Source organism: Anas platyrhynchos, chromosome 2, assembly GCF_047663525.1.
Source record: "Anas platyrhynchos isolate ZD024472 breed Pekin duck chromosome 2, IASCAAS_PekinDuck_T2T, whole genome shotgun sequence".
Classification (NCBI taxonomy): domain Eukaryota; kingdom Metazoa; phylum Chordata; class Aves; order Anseriformes; family Anatidae; genus Anas; species Anas platyrhynchos.
In genome coordinates, this window is record NC_092588.1 from 45,391,092 (window position 1) to 45,411,713 (window position 20,622).

General features: G+C 42.3%; 1 long non-coding RNA gene across 1 annotated transcript; it reads left to right on the top strand.

The window, feature by feature from the left end:
* The first annotated feature begins 437 nt into the window (after positions 1-437).
* On the top strand, positions 438-14,697 carry LOC140001870 (uncharacterized). The gene is made up of 3 exons (XR_011807519.1): positions 438-1,709; positions 9,538-9,778; positions 12,663-14,697. It is a non-coding gene; the product is annotated as an uncharacterized lncRNA (long non-coding RNA).
* Positions 14,698-20,622: the final 5,925 nt, after the last annotated feature.

The window sequence follows — 20,622 nt, forward strand, 5'->3', positions numbered from 1 at the left end:
AGGATCCACCCCTGCAGAGTACTCTCAGTTAATTGCCTTCCCAGGGAACTCTTCCTCCTGCAGATCTGGCTGGGCTGACTGCCCCACCTGGCTGCATCATCCCTCCTTCTCTCCTGATTTCTCCATTCCTTCATCTGCTGACAGATTCGATGCCCGTTGTCACTCCACTTGCTAAAATGGAGCCTACCCTTGCAGCTGGCCTCTTCCCCAAGCTCTCCTGTAGTTCCAGTCCTACTTTATTTCACCACATGGTGTTGTGTGATCAGTATTTTGAAAGAAATTGCTTCACTCTTCTTTATTTGTCTTTTATTTCTCTCTGCGCCTGCAGATGGAGGGGCAGGCCTGTTCAGCACCATGAGATGATAAACTCAGTGCTTTGTTACAGGTTGTCGAGTACTAAAAACAGATGCAAAACATTTTTCCTAGGAGGCACTCAAAACAAGCAGTAATGTGTGTCATTACAAAAATTACTGGTGACGGCACTTTCTTGCCTCCTAAGCAATACAGAGCCTTGTTCCTTTACTAGGAGGAATGAAGAACATATCCTGCACCCTGGATGCATTTGTGTTTCAGGGATGGAAGAGCATAGTGAAACCTTCCTGGTACGAGGGTGCTGGGGCCAGCCACTAGAAGGCAACATGATCACACAAACAGCCAAATGTTACACTTCCTCAAAACTAGTTAAGCTGAAGCCCTCACTTCTGCTCAATGCAATCACTTTTTGTCGCTCATATGTGTAATTAGTAGGGGTTCTATTAAAAATGTAGAGTTCTGCAGTGATTGTGGCACCATGACATTTGAGAGGCAAAGCAAAAGAAGAGGCTGTGGCCACTGCTGGCATGCAGGCATTTCTGCGTTGTTGGGATTCAACAGCATTGACTGTATTTATCAGCTGTGTTTGCAAACTGGGCTGATAGCAATTTACTGGAAAATAGTTAAATGCAAATAATAGTCTCTTGATTATCACTACTGGTTTCTTAGACCTGAAGCTCCATATGACTGTGTGAAGGGGATTTGCTCTGCCAGCTTGCTTCTGTGGACGATTAGTAACAAACAACTTGTCTCTATCAGGAATTTAATGCTGCCAAAACGCAGTTAATATATCCATATGCCTGGGTGGATACACGACTACAAAATAGATGCAGTGCTCCTGTTTCACCTTTTCCCTTTCATCTCTCTTGTAGCTGAAAGACCCAACAGATGGTCCTTTCTGTGTTTGTGTGTTAAAACTGGCATAAAGCTGCCTCTAAGTTTTTTCTGCCTTTTAATTCTCAAGAAAACATCTAAATGGAGGAAGTCTGCTCTGTGGATCAAAAGAACGGAGCCCAATTAGCATGGCTCTCTGCTCGCAGAGTGCTGCCTCAAACTAAGTATCATACATCTTTTAAATGGACTGTCTTGATCTTTTATCACCTGTTTTTTCATTTGTTTGCTTGATTTATTTGTTGTTTTTCCTAGCATTCACCTTGAATTCCACTCTTGTTGCCTGTAATTATTTTTTTCTTACACTGGCTTTTGTCTTACACATGAATAACAAGGACCTTTTCATTTATTCCTTTCTACTTGCTCGTGTCTTTTGTGCAACCTCTTCAGGCACCTGCCACAAGCTGAAGGCTGGAAGAGCAGCCACCATGTCACTCCCAGAACATCTTGCTCAACTGTGTGCAGGGGAGGGAAAGAAACCAGAGGGGGAAGAATCTCAGCAGCAGGTAAGCGATACCCCCTCCCCGGTAATCCTTCTGCTTTCGATAAGTTTGTGGATCCAGATGAGTGTATTTAGTGCAGAATCTAATAAGGCACCAGTATTTAATTAAACCTGATATAAAGCGGAATGATAAAATAATCATTTCAGGATTTGAGAGTAGAATCGCACCTGCTACAGCCAGGACACACAGTTCCCTTGTCTTTGCTGACTGTACCTAACAAAAATCTGGCTTTTGCACAGTGTCAGTCTCTGGAGGACAAAAAGCCCTGTCCTGCACTACGCCTTTGGCTCCTCAGAAATGACTCATTGCTGTTCTGCACTATTTCAAAGTGCTCTACAAGGGACAGGCAGTTGGATGCTGTGCCGTAGTCATTTTTTCTCATTACCATTGTGCCTTTATGTCTGGGGTTTGTGTGTGCATGTGACAAGAACCATCTATAAATCGGAAATCTAATTAGGGAGATTTCTACGTCTTGTGGCTCAGCAGCATGCTCTGGAGAGAGGGACAGGGCAAATCTTCCCAGCCAAAGGACAAAGTGGTGCTGGCACCCCACTGCTAATCCCTGTGGCCAGGGTGGGCAGGGGAGGCAGGGTTACCTGTGCACCCAGCGCCCAGCTGGGAGCCAGCTCAGGGCTTTGCTCAAGCAGGTGCAGAACCTGTTGTTTATTTAACAAGGCTGGCGGCAGCTGCTGCTACCGCTCCAGAGCAATCAAAGGATGTGTTGTTCGGTAGGAGGTTGCCAGGTGCCGGCTGTCCTATATGCTGTGACAAGCAGGGCAAAATTTCATGTAAACACCTGCCAGCATCCCAGGCAAACCTGTACTAACGGGCTATTATGTACCTGCCATTAAGCCATTTGGGGGTTTAGCTGACAGCAACATGTGCACACCAGCTATCGCAGGGAGTGCTCAAAGAGATAAGATATGGCCCTGTTTCCTTACCTCCAGCAGATGCAAGGCCAGGATGTTTGAGAAAGACCAACAGCCCCTCCAGACTTCACCCTCTTAAACACACAGACCCAGGTCTTTAGGTGGGCTGACTGCTGCTACTCTTGCTGACATCAGGAGAAAGGCATAATACAGTCAACACAGTGAGGCCTGCCAACCACTGCCTTATTTTTTCATGCTGGGTTGTTTTTTCCCCTGGGAATCTGGGTTTTGAATGGGCTATCTGGCCTCCATGTACATGGCAGGCATGTTTGTAGGTTAGGCACTTAATTATTTGCGTATATGATCTCTGTCTTTTTAACTGAGATTGGTACAACCAGTGTCATTAGTCACAAATGCCCCCCTGGAAAGAACAGATGCTACTATAGAAAAAAGCAGTTCTTTGAAATATTTACGGGCATATCTTATGATGATTAACACACTTCTGAGAATGTGTATGACGACTACTGTTGCATTTGGTTTATGAGACACCCAGATATTCTGCTGCAGTAGTCCTCTTAGAGCACAACTCAAGGAAAGGGGACAAAAAGTTAGAAGCTGTGCCTTCTTTGACACGATTCACAGCATCACAGGATGGCTGAGGCTGGAAGGGAGCTCTGGAGGTCACCTACTCCAACCCCCTGTTCAGGCAGGGCCACCCAGAGCAGGGTGCCCAGGACCACATCCAGGTGGCTTTTGAAGATCTCCAAGGAGGGAGACTCAGCCAAAGATCAGAAGTCTCCCAGAGCTCCTCTGCACACTGTCTGCTACTAAAAGCCCTCAAGAGACAATCAACTATCCAGAAGTGGCTGAAGCACAGCATCACTCAGTCAATCGTGCTGTAAGCCTGGCAGCAATGCTGGAGGAGTGGGTGGGAGGCCTGGGCGCTTGCATGGCTACTTGCATGCCCCTCAACTTGCAGTATGCAACCAATAATAACTGCATTAATCACACCACAAGGAGGCTCTTCACTTCGCTGTCATGTGTTGTGCCTTAAGAGTTTATTTTTCCTGTCTGCTTAAGTATAAATGGGCAGTCAGCTTTATGAAGTTTGAGACAGTCACTGGGAATGACTCTTACCTGAACTTGCTTTCCATATGCAGTGTATGTTTGCAAGAGCACTTATTATATATGCATTTTTCTTCCTTATTGAAAGTAAAACCTGCAGTCTCTTGCCCCCTGCAGTTTTTAGTGAATATTGTACATAAATGATTTATTTCTTTCTTTAGAAAGGGCTTTGCTCTGCATGGCATCTGTCATCTGGGGATTTCCCCCTCCCCCTCTTGCAGAAATGTAGCTTGAAGCTGTTTGGCTCAGTCTGAGCACAACTCAGTGTCGGCTGTATTAATTCCATCAAGCTTCGTGTACTCCTTAACATTCTCTTTCATCTGTCTAGGACCTTCATTAATATGCACTATTTGTGATTAAGGTAGCACTTACAGGACTATCACAGGATAATTTGCAGATTACTACACTTTGGAAATTCTGCCCTGTCATTCACCTATGAAATTCAGCTTTTGACGGCTAAAAAAGAAACAAACAAACAAAAAACACATCAATTTAATTCTAATAATATAAAAAGGCTTTTTGAATCACTTCTTAGTTTTAATTAAGAAAAGTCATGCTAACAATTCCATTCTAATATATGATCTTTTTGTTTGCTGTGGCAGGGAAATTTCCCCTTGCCGAAGGTACAAGATTTCAACTGAAAGTCGAGGCAGGCAGTATGTAAATTAAAGCAGGCCAAAAAAGCTGACCTATAAAAAGTCAATAACTCAGTGGGATGGTAAGGTTTCTTGCTGATAGCCCTTCCTAAGGAGAGAAATATCTGTGTCACACTAGTAAGTACAGAGGTGCAAGTGTTAGTAAATGCTGTGAATTGTGATTATTATTTTTATTTTTTTAAACAAAGTTCAAAGAAGTGTTCTTAAAAAGAGCCCCCAGGTGAATTTCTGTGCAATGGCCAAGAAAATGCAGTTGCTGGCATGAGATAGAAGAAAAAAGTAATATGGGTAACAGGACAGAGAAACTTTGGAAGAAGATGGTGTATCAAAGAGAACAACAGAGGTCGATAAGGACGGAGATTAAAGTAGAATAGGAAAAGCAATCAGAGAAGGTCTCAAGTGAGAGCAGTTGGAGGGTGAACTACATAGCGTAGAGAGGGAAGTCTTTGAATCGTTAAATACACCTCAAAGTGCAGTCATGCCTTTTCTGACGGTCAAAACTGCACCCACTGAAGTGAGTACAAAGGTTTCAACTGATGCAGAACTGATCCTACAAAGACCCTCAGCAGCATCACTGTTGGAAATGGCAAGTGTCACCAGCTGGGGCTCTGCTGATGACAAAGACAAGCTGGAAAACTGTTACCAACACAAAGCACATGTAGCTCAGCTGTGTGTGGCTCCCGGGAATACCCTTTTTTAGGAATGCTGTTACCAGAGGACATGTGGACAACCACAGGGTGCTGGGACTCCTATGGGGTGATGAGGAGGTATGCGAGGCAGCTCATCACAAGCATGTGAAATGCTTTGGTGTACGATCACATCTGGATGTCTTGCAGAGAGAGACATCAAACTGAGTGGGAAGATAGGAGGCTTATCAGCACATCAAAGTGGAAGGTGGTGCTAATATGCCTGCACTCAGTTTGGAAGCATGATCACTTGTTTAGTGAGCAGAACACATAAAAAACAAGGCTTTTTTTTTTTTTTTTCAGCCTAAAATACTATATATATAAATATTCTAGTTATTTAGCAATTCAGCTCAATGACATGTGGAGGCCAGAGCAAAGTTATAAGGGCTGGGATGTTGGAGCACATTGATAAAAACAGAATTTTCAGGCATGTGGTGGCAAGAATCACAGTTGAACCAAGAAACCAAGGAAAAGGCAGCTTCATACAAGGATATCCCTTGTTTACAGGATTGTTTCTTTTTCTGCCTATTATGCCTAATAAAGGATAACTCTGGCTTTACAGGATGGCCTTTCTGCTCTGCTGGAGGGTGGATGGCTGCAGGACTGGGAGGAAGCATTAGCTCAGGACTCCCAAGGAAGTTGAGACCTAGCTCCTGAACCACTTGGTGGGAAAGTCAAAACATATTGGGTAGACAGACAAGTTCAAGGACACTGGGCTGGAGAAGAAAAGAGAACAAAACCAAACTGATCAAAAGGACGAGATTATCTATGGACAATGGACAAAAGTGTGGCTCATAAGGAATCCCGCAGACCTGTGCTGAACTGCAATTTAGATGTCTTCTGCATGTAGACAGGCAGGTGACTTGTCTCACTGCTGCTGGTGAGAGACGTGCTGGAGATGTGCCTTGTGCTGCATGTGCACAGTGATGTATTGGGCTGGGACATATTTGCAGGGGCCCAGCCATTGTGGCTGAGGGGTTAGGAGAAAGGAGGGAAAGTGAAACAGATATAGCATGAGTAGAAAAAGCAAGATGTTGAAAGTAGGGAAGAACAAAAGGAAGGTGGGAGATATGGCTGCAGATCCTCTTCTCAGACCAGTAATTATCAGGGAATTACTTCCCCTGCCCTTAGCTCCAAACGTGTGTGCTTCTGTAAAATAGCATTTATGGGGCAATTCCATCATTTTTATAAAGATGGTGTAATTTACATATCACATTTGGATTATGTTACTTATTTGCATACTGATCCCACTTAGCTTTCCTCCTGCATTTCAAAATTTCAGACGTTATCACTGTAAGCAAATATTGAACATTTAGTAACTACTAGCTTCTCTGTTTAATCAAGGGACCACGTAGCATTTGTTAATGGCAAGAATATTAGCAAATACTTGATGGATATGCAGAAATAGCGGAAGACAATAGGTAACGTTTACAGAGTGAAAGCTAGGTGCCGGGTTTAGTCTTCAAAAAGAGTATAGTAGCCAGTGAGTGGTGTTGAGGAAGTAGAGAATTACAACGATATCAATAGGCCCCCACTTCAAAAGCTACTGCCTGGGAGAAGGGAGGGGGCAGAGAAGGAATTGGATTAAAGGATTTGCTTTCCACAGGAAAAATGAGCATCAGTCTTGAAGGGGAACCAAGGAGTAGAGTAGGATTATGAAGGTTTATTTCTGTTTATGAGGATGATGACCAGCCCAAAGAGAGGAAGTGAGCATATTCTTTCCTTCCTTTTTCTTTCTTCCTTTTTCTTTCTTTCTTTTTCTTTCTTTCTTTCTTTCTTTCTTTCTTTCTTTCTTTCTTTCTTTCTTTCTTTCTTTCTTTCTTTCTTTCTTTCTTTCTTTCTTTCTTTCTTTCTTTCTTTCTTTCTTTCTTCTTTTTCTTTCTTTCTTCCTTCCTTCCTTCCTTCCTTCCTTCCTTCCTTCCTTCCTTCCTTCCTTCCTTCCTTCCTTTCTTTCTTTCTTTCTTTCTTTCTTTCTTTCTTTCTTTCTTTCTTTCTTTCTTTCTTTCTTTCTTTCTTTCTTTCTTTCTTTCTTTCTTTCTTTCTTTCTTTCTTTCTTTCTTTCTTTCTTTCTTTCTTTCTTTCTTTCTTTCTTTCTTTCTTTCTTTCTTTCTTTCTTTCTTTCTTTCTTTCTCTTTCTTTTTTCTTCCTTCCTTCCTTCCTTCCTTCCTTCCTTCCTTCCTTCCTTCCTTCCTTCCTTCTTCCTTCCTTCCTTCCTTCCTTCCTTCCTTCCTTCCTTCCTTCCTTCCTTCCTTCTTTCTTTCTTTCTTTCTTCTTTCTTTCTTTCTTTCTTTCTTTCTTTCTTTCTTTCTTTCTTTCTTTCTTTCTCTTTCTTTTTCTTCCTTCCTTCCTTCCTTCCTTCCTTCCTTCCTTCCTTCCTTCCTTCCTTCCTTCCTTCCTTCCTTCCTTCCTTCCTTCCTTCCTTCCTTCCTTCCTTCCTTCCTTCCTTCCTTCCTTCCTTCCTTCCTTCCTTCCTTCCTTTCTTTCTTTCTTTCTTTCTTTCTTTCTTTCTTTCTTTCTTTCTTTCTTTCTTTCTTTCTTTCTTTCTTTCTTTCTTTCTTTCTCATTCTCTTCCAGCACTGTTGAAAGCAGTATCCGTTCTTGGGTTGCTTTCTGCCTCAAAAAAGAAAGCAGGTTGTAGAATGGAATTAACATGGTTGTCTCAGGTGGTGCTAGGCAGCTCCTCTGTGAATCACTCAATTTTGCACTTGGAACTGGGGCATATGATGGCAAAGGATGATCTCATGAGAAATGTAGAGACATACCTTCACTCTTTTCCTATCAACTTCTCCCATCAGCCTTCCCCTCCTTCCCCTCCTCTGTCCTCTTTGCTGGTTACTCTTGTGATCTTTTTTACCCCTTTTGTTATCCCTAGCCCAGGTCTCATACATGAAGCCTCACCTTCTTCAGAATAGTAAGAAGGGATCAAAGAATCAAGGGTTTTGAGGAACCAAAATGCAAGCCAGAGAAAAAAATATTAATTTGAAGGTATGCCTTATTGGTTGTCTTAAGTGTAGTGTTTCCATTCAATGAAATTAAATGTACATTCCCATAATTAATTCCCTTTTCTGGCAGTTACATCAATTAGCATGTAACATGGATAAAGAGAAGAGGCAGTGGTTGGTATTTTGCCTTCAGCAGCCGGCAGTGCAATATGTTAAGCCATCAAGTGGTATATGTACTGCAGATCATTTCTCCCTTTGAAAAAAATGTGCCTGCCATTAAGGCACTAGCAAAGAAAATCGAGCCAGGAGTTTAAGGCAAAGGGGCAGTGCTTCAAATGTACATTTTATGCTGCTAAAGAGATCCACAGTACTGTGACCAAAATCCCATTAAATGGAACACTTTCTATTTAAATCATCCCATGACATGTTTCTGGTATTACAGTACCGGAGAGGCACATAACTGTCAGGCTTAGAGACTGCTCTTCTTTTCTTCCCTGAATGGCTCTGCAGACTCAGACTGTCACTTCCAGTTCAGGATCTCAGGCTAAGTGCTAAACTTCTGGGCTGAACAATGCCTTACCTCTGCCTGCCTTAACTTGCATACCCAGCAAGAAATTAACAACTTCCTTCTCAAGTGAGAAAACCCTCTCTCCCCTTCCATCAGCCCTGCTGTACGTCCCTCACGGGATGGACTCCAGCATGGTGTTACTGTGGGGTGCATTGCCCACCCTTCATGGGCAGTGTTAACCTGGCCAGCAGTGCGTGATCAGGTATAACTCAGATGAGAAGCTGTTGGTTGCTGCTTTTGCAGTCACCCTCCGGGCGTTCGAGGCATGCTGTGGCTTCTGATGTGCACAAACAATAGTTTCTCACCACACAGGGCAGCAAACTGCAGCGAGTTACAATTAAAGTCAGTGCTCACCCGCTATTACCATCCGACATTATCTGAAATACCACACTTAGCTTTCTTTCAAGGGCTGATCTCAGCGTCTTGGATACACTTAATGCTGATTCGCATTAAATGCTTGCTGTTAAATGCTTTTAATAGTCCCAAGTGCTGTGTGTAGAGAATGGAGAGTGCAGGACTTGGTTCAGAGGAACAGAGAAACAGATGTTTAACTAAATCTTAAAAAACTGTCGGCTCCTCAATTATTGATGATGCTACAAACAATAAACTTGAAATGGTGAACTAATGTCTAGGAGTTTTATTTTGTTCACTGAGAAACTAACATACATTTTTTTTTATTTTTTATTTTTTTAACATTCTGTATAGGAAGGACAGTCTTTTTTTTCCCCCAAATTCAAGTGCTTCAGTTAATCTTTACTTCTACAATGTAGACAGCTGTAACATTATTATAATATTCACCTAGGTTATAAAGTATGTAGAAATCTCATTAAAATGTGGGATTCCTCATAGAAACAGCTTATCTGACTAGTGGTAGCCAGTTGGTCAACCAGAGCTGTTGTTTTAATTAGAATATTTTTCATTTTTATATGTTGTCTTCAGCTTTTTATGCCTCACAGTTGGATATTGAACTTTTCTTTTGCTGCAGATTTGGTCAGCCACCCTAGCCCTGGTTTTCTTGCTTCATCCCAGAACATTAGCAGCACTACAGAAGGAAGTAACTTGGAGGTACTTCAGTCTCTAGCTAAAGAGATTTGACTCCCTTCCTGTATCTTACAGTGGACATCATGGTTACTGGCAAAACTGGTATCCTCCTTGAAGGTCTCAGAAAGGACACAAAGACCCAAAACATCAGAAAAGTACTGGCTCCAAGGATGCTGATTTTTCAGGTCAGTCCTTAGGCACATTGACTGGGCAATTCAGAAGTCCAAATTAATGTTCATCCGTTATGCGTGTAAATATTATTCTAGCATCCTTCCTAGTGCTTGCTACGTGAGAAGTAAATCTGACAAAACCCTCTCCAAATACACAACCCAGGATAAATTCAGAGAAATAATATATTGAAAAGGCATGTTAAAGCATGTTAAAATATGATATCTGTCAGGTAACGGAGCCCATACTTTGTTGCAAACATTTTTTTTAAATAATTTTCCTGGCTAGTATTACTATTTATCAAAGCTCTCCTTTGTTTAAGTAAGGGCTTGCTGCCTCACAGCCTGTCTGCTTGGTCCTGCAGTGCAGCCATTATGCTGAATTTATGACACAATGGTAATTAGTGTGCCAAACCCAACCAGCTGCTGTTAAAAAAAAAAAAAAAAAGAAAAAAAAAAAGAAAAAAAAAACCACAACCAAACCCAAGAAACAAAACCACTGGCTTGTGCCTAACGATGTAGAATTAGATGGTAGAGGACAGGGAAGCTTTATTCAAGCTCTAATGTTCACTGAACTGGCAGGGACACTGGAAATGAATGGCAGCGTAAGTAGCACGTTGAATAAATCTCTCCTCCAAGTTTGCTCTGTTGTAAGAGCCCTTCTCAACATACAGTGTCGCCCCAGCGTAAGGCACACAGAGAACCAAATGCTTACTCAGAGTGAACAAAAGCTTGTCTCCCGCTGCTGCTTAATGCTGTAACTTTTATTAGCAGCAAGTGACAGCAGTTTAGCCTCCCTTCCTTTTTCTAGATGATTACATTCTTAAGCCGATTGACTGTGTTGACTAAAGGCAGCTGTTGATCCACACTCTTCCCTCTTACACACACAATGGCACACGAAGAAAAGAAACACCAGATTTTGTGTGTTCAGGATAAGCTTCAGATTTTGATTGCCTGAACAGAGGTGAAAAATTGTTTGCTATATCTCAGGAGGCACGGTGTCCCCAGACCTGGCCAAAGCAGGGGAGCTGTCACGGGTCTGGGAGTCCAGAGCTAAGCCAGGCATGGGGCCGAGGAGTGTGGTCACAGTTTGGATCTCACTAGATCTAGCACATTACGTCACCAATGTAATACAGGGAAAACACTGTCAAGAAAAGGGAGAATTTGGTGAGTCAAATGCAAGAACAGCCTATAGCCTTTATGCAGAGTTAAATGGAGGTGTGTAAATAGAAATGTTTTTCTTGTTTTCAGTCGAGGCTGTCAATACCAAGTTCCGTTTCCACTCCACAAGCCCCAGCAGGTGCTTTGCTTCATGCTCATAGGACATTCAGGATGTCTAGTGTGGCAGCCACCTTTTTTGCTAAGCCACATGGATGCGATGGCAGTGCATGAGGATGTGGATGGTGTGGAACTGACTCACTGTGCTGAATTTGCAAACAATCCATTGAGCTTGTGAATAGCACTACTACAGGGCATAGCACTGGGGAAGTGTTTCTGTAACTGCTCAATAGCTGAAAAGATAGTTCTTGTAGAGGAACTCTGTTTTAAGTAACTTGTATGTGTGAATTTGCACATAACTTTACCCAGGATGATGACGATGGCAGTGACATCAGCTGTAATTACCCAATTAAGCTTTTTTTCAAGGAAAAGCATGTCTTATGTATCACCTTCTCTCGTGTAAATTAATGGGAAAAAAAAAAAAAAAAGACCTTCTGCAAGGATTTAGTAGATAAATTTTCAAGCTCAGCATCTGCAATGCATGGCAAATACATCAGGTAAAGGTGTCACACGAGTCTGATCTCCCAAGAAGGCTCTTAATGTTGTCTTATCTAAGTGAGAGGAAATTTGCTTCTGAAAGGAACATCCAAAAACAAGTCCTCATTCACAAGAAGACAATACAAGTGAAGAAAAAGTGCTTTGTTGTTAGTTTCTTTGGTTTTGGTATGCACAAACCAGTAAAATATTTTGACATTTCATACTGGAGTTCTCAAAAATGGTTAAAGCAAAGGTACTTTTCTAGCTGGGAAACTATGCTGTTACTGCTTTGGAACTCGTGGAAGGAAAACATCCCTTTCATTATGCCCCTTATTACTAAGAGACAGATAAAATAACAAGCAATGAATGCTGGCATCCTTACTATCCTTTTCTCCTCTCTATATACATATACCTAAGCTCCCATTCATATCTGTGTGACATAAGATGATTTATGCAGCTGAAGTACTGGCCAGACATACCGCTAGTAAACTGCTGGAAAAGCTGCTTGATTCTGCCTTGTGCAGTGTGAAAATGGATTTATGCACAGTGGAAGGACTTAACAGGGATGACAATTTGATAACTGACATTGCTACAGTAATTTAATAAGAGGAGAAAACCTAGACTAGATCTCAAAAGCTTGAGTAGACATAGATAATAGCTCACTGGTAAACCATATCCTGAGGAACAAAACTGCTGCTGGTGTGCTGTCAGATAGGGAAATTCTATTCAGTAATGAAACAAGACACATCAGTGAAGCAGATGGCTTTCAAGGTGGTGACAGAAATAGGAGTGTGGGTCTGTTAGAATAAAATGCTTGAAAGGGTCAGAGCCCAATGGAGTTTGCACTGAGAAATGGAAAGATGCTTTATTTTTTTGTGATTATGCCAAAAAGTTGTTTGTTTTAGAAACATTTTGGAAAATTCTGCACCCATTGATGGAGTGGTGTGGTAAAATATGGCCTTTTAAGTTCAACCCACCAGTGTCTGCCTATTATTTACACCAGATCTGCTTCCTGTATTTGTTTTATGGGTATTTTTGCCCCAACAAAGGACAGATGATATATGTTGAGAATGTCTGTAAGTCTAAACAACCCTGACAATGACAATATAAAAGTTTTAAAGCTCAGTTCTACATCTTCTCTTCACAGCATCTTCAGCCCATCCTTCATATATTCTGGATAGTCCATCAACTGATTTTCTATCTTAATTAAAAAAAAATGTCAAGCTTACCTACAGCAGCCTGTGTAGAATGTCTGTTCAAGCTGGACTGTCACTAATTCACTGTTGCTAATGTGACTCCCATCTGTAAGAAGGGTCATAAGGACGACTCAGGGAACTACAGGCCTGTCAGAGCCAGGAATGATGACGGAACAGGTCATCTTGCATGCAATCATGCAATGTATGCAGGACAACCGGGGGATCAGGCACAGTCAGCATGGGTTCATGAATGTTCATGAATGACAAGTCCTGCCTGACCAACCTCACCTCCTTCTATGAATGGGCGACCCACCTGGTGGATGAGGGAAAGGCTGTTGATGTAGTGTACCTAGACTTCAGCGAGGCCTTTGACTCAACTTCCCATATTATTCTCCTGGAGAAGCTGGCAGCCCTTGGCTTGGACAGGTACACTCTTTCGTGGGTAAAAAACTGGCTGGATGGCTGGGCACAGAGAGTAGTGGTGAACAGAGTGAAATTCAGCTGACAATCTGTCACCAGTGGAGTTCCCCAGGGGTCAGTGTTGGGGCCCACTGTCTTTAATATCTTTACTGACGGTTTGGATGAAGGAATTGAGTGTACCCTTAGTAAGTTTACAGATGATGCCAAGTTGGGGGGAAGTGTCAATCTGCCAGAGGGTAGGAAGGCCCTGCAGAGGGACCTGGACAGGATGAGTTGATGGGCAAAGGCAAGTGGACAGAGGTTCTACAAGGCTAAGTGTTGGGTCCTGCACTTTGGCCACAACAACCCCATGCAATGCTACAGGCTTGGGGCAGAGTGGCTGAAAAGCTGTGCAGAGGAAAAGAATCTGGGAATACTGATTGATGCTCACCTGAATATGAGCCAGCAGTGTGCCCAGGTGGCCAAGAAGGTCAAAGGCATCCTGGCTTGTATCAGGAAGTGTAGCCAGCAGGACCAGGGAGATGATTGTCCCCCTGCACTCTGCTCTGGTGAGGCTGCACCTCGAGTGCTGTGTTCAGCTTTGGGCCCCTCACTACAAGAAGGATGCCGAGGCCCTGGCATGTGTCCAGAGAAGGGCTATGAAGCTGGTGAAGGGCCTGGAACACAAGTCCTATGAGGAGCAGCTGGGGTAGTTTAGTCTGGAGAAGAGGGGGCTCAGGGGAGACCTGATTGCCCTCTACAACTACTGGAAAGGTAGGTGTGGAGAGCAAGGGGTCGGCTTCTTCTTACAGGTAACTAGTGATAGGACTTAAGGGAATGGCCTCAAGTTGTGCCAGGGGAGGTTTAGGTTGGAAGTTAGGAGACATTTCTTCACACAAAGAGCAGTCAGGCATTGGGACGGGTTGCCCAGGGAGGTGGTGAAGTCACCGTCCCTGAGGGTGTTTAAGGAAAGATTGGACGTGGTACTTAGGGACATTATTTAGTGGGTGATACTGGTGGTAGGGGTATGGCTGTACCAGATGATCTTGAAGGTCTTTTCCAACTTTAATGTTCTATGATTCTATGAGCTATTGCTTTCCAAAACCTTAAGCTAAACCAATAGCTGTAGTTTTCAAGCAGGAATGGTGTCTTACATGATTGCTCTGCTCTCCTAACTAGAACAAAACAGAAATGAAATATAGCTTCAGGTGAAGCTAAATCCCAAAATGAAGTTATTTGTAAGGATGTCAAGGCACAGGAACTGAGTGTGAAATGCTAACCTGAGACAGTCTTATGTGGGCTGTACCTGCCGCATGCAGACACTGTGGTACTGGATCAACCACCGTTCCTTTCCCCAAGTCCCATTTCTAAGTCACAGTAATGGCGTTGTCTATGTGGATATACAATAATCACGTCAATGAGAAACAAGATTGTGGTTTAAACAGAAGCATCTATTTCATCATTCATAAGAGCTGTATCTATTTATTTTGGTTATCTCTACCAGTAGGTGTCATGGTACAGCAACCTGTGAAAATCCTCTGTTTAGTAGGGGATGAAGTGGTTAAATAAACACTAACTGTTGTGAAATTTTATTTAAATTACTGTATTTATTTAAGTTACTAGTGGTTAAAATAGCAGTTAATATTGTCAGATGCTATAACCCAGACATTAGAGCCCTTGTTTTGGGTGCACTGTGGGTTAAAACCTTTGTCATTACCCAGAAATTTCTTTTTGACACCTGTGGAATATACCCATTTTTCTTGTTCCAGAAACCATACCTGCCATTCAGTGGGGCACACTAATGATGGGGTGGGCAAGTAACTGAGGAGTGTCATCCTCTGAAGAAATTCATAACCTCTCCTCTGAAGACCAAAATTCAAAATGAATGCCACACACATTTGCTACATCTAAGAGCAGGTTGTTTAGATATTTTTGTCACATGTCAAGCCATACTCACAGTCTTGTCCATTTTTGCGATGATCCCCATTTCATCCTTCCAGGAAAACAAAACAAAACAAAAGCACCTGTCTGGTGTGAGAAATTAATTAAAAGTGATGGCAGTATGTAAGATGGGCAATAAGGTGTCTGGGTTAAATAGGGTCATCCCCACTCAGTAATGTTGCGGTGCCTCAGTGGAGTAGCAGTTATAAATGTATGATCATAGCAAAGTATGACCATAAGTGGATGTCTCACTTTATCTCTGGTCTTTCCTCCTGCTAAGAGGATGATGAAACAAACAAACAAACAAACAAACAAACACCTTTAAATAAGTGAAGATCTTATTAATATCCACATTCCAGAGTGGGATAAATGACCAGAAAGTGGGAGAAATGTTTTAGCATAGACACACCTGCATTCACTGAGATAAGCTGTGACAAATTACAGCATGACACATGCTTTCTTTCACCTTCAACGCACCAAGACTGAAGAGCAAAAGGCACTCTCAGCTCCCACAGACTTCCAAGTGAGCTAAGGGCAGGAATGCCAGACAGGGTGTTCAGTTTTCAAGGCTTTGCCTGTGCAGGCATGTTGCACCTTCAGTGGAATAAAGTGTTTGATCAGATTGCTATGACTTCTCCTGATTATGTCTCTTGCTACCAATAAAAGCACATGCTAAAATGTTGTTGTTTTGTATTTATTAGTCCATAAACACTGTGGTTAAAATAACAAACACATTTCATGAAAGGGACTGTTACCCTTCAGCAAGGGAAGAAAAAAAACAGGAGCATAACATATTAGAAATGTATAAGCCCTCCTTCACCTATCCTTGTTTCATGTTCTCAGCAAAGCTCTTGCTCTATGTTCCAGGGGTATCTGAATCCTTTTTAGGTATGTTAGAAGATTTTTGCAGCCCATCAGCTGAAGCTACAACTGTATTTTTAAGGTAGTTGTGTTTACAACTGAATTGAAAGGCTTAGTATGAGAAAATAAACAGAGTCTTATTAAACAGATTCCTCAGAACAGATAAAATACAAACAAACAAACAAAACACACACACACACACACACACACACACACAAAAAAAAAAAAAAAAAAAAAAAAAGAACATGCCTTTCCTTTTTGTGAAAACCCTACCAAATATAGTAATGAAGCCAAACAGGAGTGCGAGAACAAATGTGCCATGAGGTTGTAGGCACCATGGAAAAGCACAAGGGTTAACCACTAGGAGTGGCCTATGAGTGCCTTCTAGTCAAGGAAGATTTGACTGAGATCTCTAGCGATAACTCACCAAGTGCCTACACAGAAACTCTTATGTTTCTGGCTTAGAGAGGCTGATCACCTGAGGCAAATATACACCTAAGACTTGCTTGAGTGTCGGATGTGACAGCACTGCAATAAGCACTGCCATCTGCAGAACAGAATCAAAACTGCTTAATCTTCTTTAAAGATAAAACTTCTTAAGTTTGACAAGCGTGGGTTTTGCATAGCACTCCTCCACTTTGTTTCACTGGCATTATTGAAGGAAAAATAGCTAGACAAGATTGCTACATTATACTGCTATCATCTCAGATACTGCTTTTGGGGGGACGTCAGGTCTCTGTTGAATTCCTACCATAAGAGTTAACTGACCTTATTTTGGGAAAAGAGACAGGAGCCATTCTTGGAAATACTTTAAATCCTATTCCTAACTACCCAAGTGTTTCTCAAAGATAGAGAAAAGCAGCTACCCTCTTCTGGGTACCTTTCTGGGGACTGATTTTCAAAACTACTGCTGCTCAGCAGCTTGCAAAAACTCATGTGTGGTTGTTTGGTGCCAGGCTGGGTACATTTTTTCACTTCTCTATAGTGTGTCCTCAATTTCAAAGCAATATTCTCACATCAATCAAAAGTGAAAGATTCACAAGGAAAAGCTACCATAGTGTACCTTCTTGTCACAAATAACAACCACTTCAGTGGGGTTTACCACTTATTAGTGATTGTGCTCAGTCTACTACTCAGCAACTAAATTTTGCAAGTGAATATTGGCAAAATAGATCACAGGTATCAGTGGATGAATATAGGGTCTCTGGCTCCCAGACGAAATGTTTATCCTTTTTTTGTTCTGAAGGAGAATCAGAATAATAAAAGAGCTTTTTCCCTTCATCTTAGAGTTGTCAACTTCCTAGAAAGCAAAACATATCAGGGTATTTCGTACTGGCCCCCAGCTCATCTGCGATCACTGGAAGAACTTTAATAACATGGGAGAGGAGTAACAGTAAAAGGAGATAAAAGGAAGAAATTGGACAGATACTTGGAACAGATGGTCACCTAACAAGTAAAGAAAAGAAAAAGGCAAAGGCATTAAATGCCTTTTTTGCCTCAGTTTTTAATATTAATGATAGACGTTGGGCTGCCCACTCCTCTAAGTTGGAGTACCATGACTGGGGGAGCAGTGACTTTTCCACTTGTGGCCATCTAAACTGTGAGGGACCAGCTGTATCAGTTCAATGTTTGTAAGTCTATGGGGCCTGAAAGGATTCACCACAGAGTGCTGAAGGAGTTAGTGGATGTTGCAGCTGGACCTCTCTCAACAATTTACTGAATTTCTGGAGTCTGAGGAGGTACCAGCTGACTGGAAGCTAGCCAGCATTATACCCATCTAAAAGAAGGGCATGAGAGTAGACCCAGGAACCTACAGGGCTGTTGGTCTAACCTCAGTCCCTGGAAGAGTTATGGAGAAGATTATCCTGGGTGCTACTGAACGGCATTCAAAGAATAAAGCAATTATCAGGCATAGTCAGCATGGGTTCATGAAGGGAAAGACCTGCCTTAGTAATCTGATCTCTTTTTATGATAAGGTCATCTGCTTGGTGGATGAAGGGAAGATGGTAGATGTAATCTTTCTGGATTTTAGTAAGGTTGTTGATACTGTCCCTCACAGCATCCTGGAAAAATCGTCCAACTGTGCGTTGAACAGGGTCACGCTACGTTGGGTGATAAACCCACTGAATGGTAGGACTCAAAGTTTGAGTAAATGGAGCTACCTCTAGGTAAATTGAGCTACCTCTGGCTGACTGCTTGTCACTAGCAGTGTTCCCCAGCACTCAATTCTAGTGCCAGTTGGGTTCAACATGTTTATTAATGATCTGGATGATGGAGTTGACTGTATCTTTAACAAGCTTTCTGATAAGACTAATCTGGGAGATGCGAGGAATGAGAAGCTTTTCAGAGGGATCTAAATACCTTGGAGAACTGGGCAATCATTGATGGCATGAAGTTCAACAAAGGAAGATGTCAGTTTCTGCAGCTGGAACAGAGCAATGCCGGGCACAGGTACAGCCTGAAAGCCGAGTGGCTCGGGAGCAGCTCAGCAGAAAGGGCTTTGTGGGTGCTGGTGGCTGAAGGCTCAGCCATGAGCCAGCAGTGTGCCCTGGCAGCCAAGAGGGCAAACCATGTTTTGGGGTGTATTAAACACAGCGTGGCCACATGGTCAAAAGAGGAAATTCTCCCGCTATATTTAGTGTTGGTGTGGCTTCACCTTGAATATTGTGTGCAGTTCTAGGATCCATGATATAAAAAGGATATACAGGTTCTTGAAAGTGTCCAGGGGAGGGCAACAAAGATGGTAAAGGGGCTGGAAGACCTGTCCTGTGAGGCTGAGGACACTTGGGTTGTTTAGTCTGGAGGAAAGAAGGTGACCGCCTCTGCTCCATGGTGTCAGGATGTGTGGGAATGGCACAGAGCTGCGCCAGGGGAGGTTCAGGCTGGACATTAGGAAAAATGTCCTTTCTGTGAGGGTGGTCAAACGCTGGAACAGGCTTCCTAGAGAGGTGGTTGATGCCCCATGCCTGTCAGTATTCAAAAGACATTTGGACAACACCCTCATTAATATGCTTTAACCTTTGGTTAGCCCTGAAATGGTCAGACAGTTGGACTAGATGTTCTTTGTAGGTCCCTTTCAACTCTCCTCTCCTCTCCTCTCCTCTCCTCTCCTCTCCTCTCCTCTCCTCTCCTCTCCTCTCCTCTCCTCTCCTCTCCTCTCCTCTCCTCTCCTCTCCTCTCCTCTCCTCTCCTCTCCTCTCCTCTCCTCTCCTCTCCTCTCCTCTCCTCTCCTCTCCTCTCCTCTCCTCTCCTCTCCTCTCCTCTCCTCTCCTCTCCTCTCCTCTCCTCTCCTCTCCTCTCCTCTCCTCTCCTCTCCTCTCCTCTCCTCTCCTCTCCTCTCCTCTCCTCTCCTCTCCTCTCCTCTCTTCTATTCTATTCTATTCTATTCTATTCTATTCTATTCTATTCTATTCTATTCTATTCTATTCTATTCTATTCTATTCTATTCTATTCTATTCTATTCTATTCTATTCTATTCTATTCTATTCTATTCTATTCTATTCTATTCTATTCCATTCCATTCCATTCCATTCCATTCCATTCCATTCCATTCCATTCCATTCCTACTCTACTCTACTCTACTCTACTCTACTCTACTCTACTCTACTCTACTCTACTCTACTCTACTCTACTCTACTCTACTCTACTCCACTCTACTCTACTCTACTCTACTCCACTCCACTCTACTCTACTCTACTCTACTCTACTCTATTAAACAATCAATGCTGTATTTCATCCAGAAAAGATGATGTGATTTCCTTAGTTTAATATTTTCTTAGTATTTTAGTTAATGTTATGACTGGAATTCCAAGTAGTCGTAATGGCATCCTGTTCATGGGGCTTACCAAGTCTTAATCAGGTAAAACTAGAAGACATAGGCTACTGCTTCTCATGTTTATAAATATTTTCTAAGCTTAGAGTTGCTCTCTGTTTGACAAGTGCCATCTCTTTTCCCTATCAGGAGTGGCCCTTATCCATTGATGTTATTCACAGCCTGGGATTGGATCTGGAATATTAGAATTGTAGGTAATTCTTTCTAGTAGCTGACCAACAGAAATTTCGTGAACAAAAGAGTGACAAATAGACTAAGTAGTGCCGACACAAAATGTGTTAAGCTGAGTCATGACTCAAGTAACTTTAGGCAAACAGATCTGGATCTGAAGAGTGCTGTCAGGGCTTAGCTCTTATTGGGGCACCTACTACCTACTGATTTCTTTCACTGAACTGTGTCATTCACACAGTATAACCATAGCAATAACTTAATATTGGTGGGGAGCAATAAAGGTTAATAAAAAATAATAAATAAATAAATGCTATCCCTCTTAGTATCCTTATCCAGCTCTAAGAAGAAAAAAAGAAAACCACCTTTACTAGTGGTGAGGATGGGCAGTCTCCTTTTTAACCAGACTCATTTTCACTTCTTTACATCATAAAAATGTACCAATTAGAATGATGTGCAGTCATCGTTAATAATCAGACTTCTCTCTCAATTTTTTGAAAATGGAATTCTGTTTCAAGTCTTAAAATATCAGCACAAAGTCTCACTGACAGTGGTATAGGGACCTCTGCCTCTGGAAGATCTTCTAAACTATTAATGGAACATCCCCAGACTTTGAACAATACCTTAGCCATAGCATTTCATGGAGATTTTCCATAAACTCTTCAGTCCAAAAAATATTAGAAATGCAATGACTAGACAAAAGGCGATCA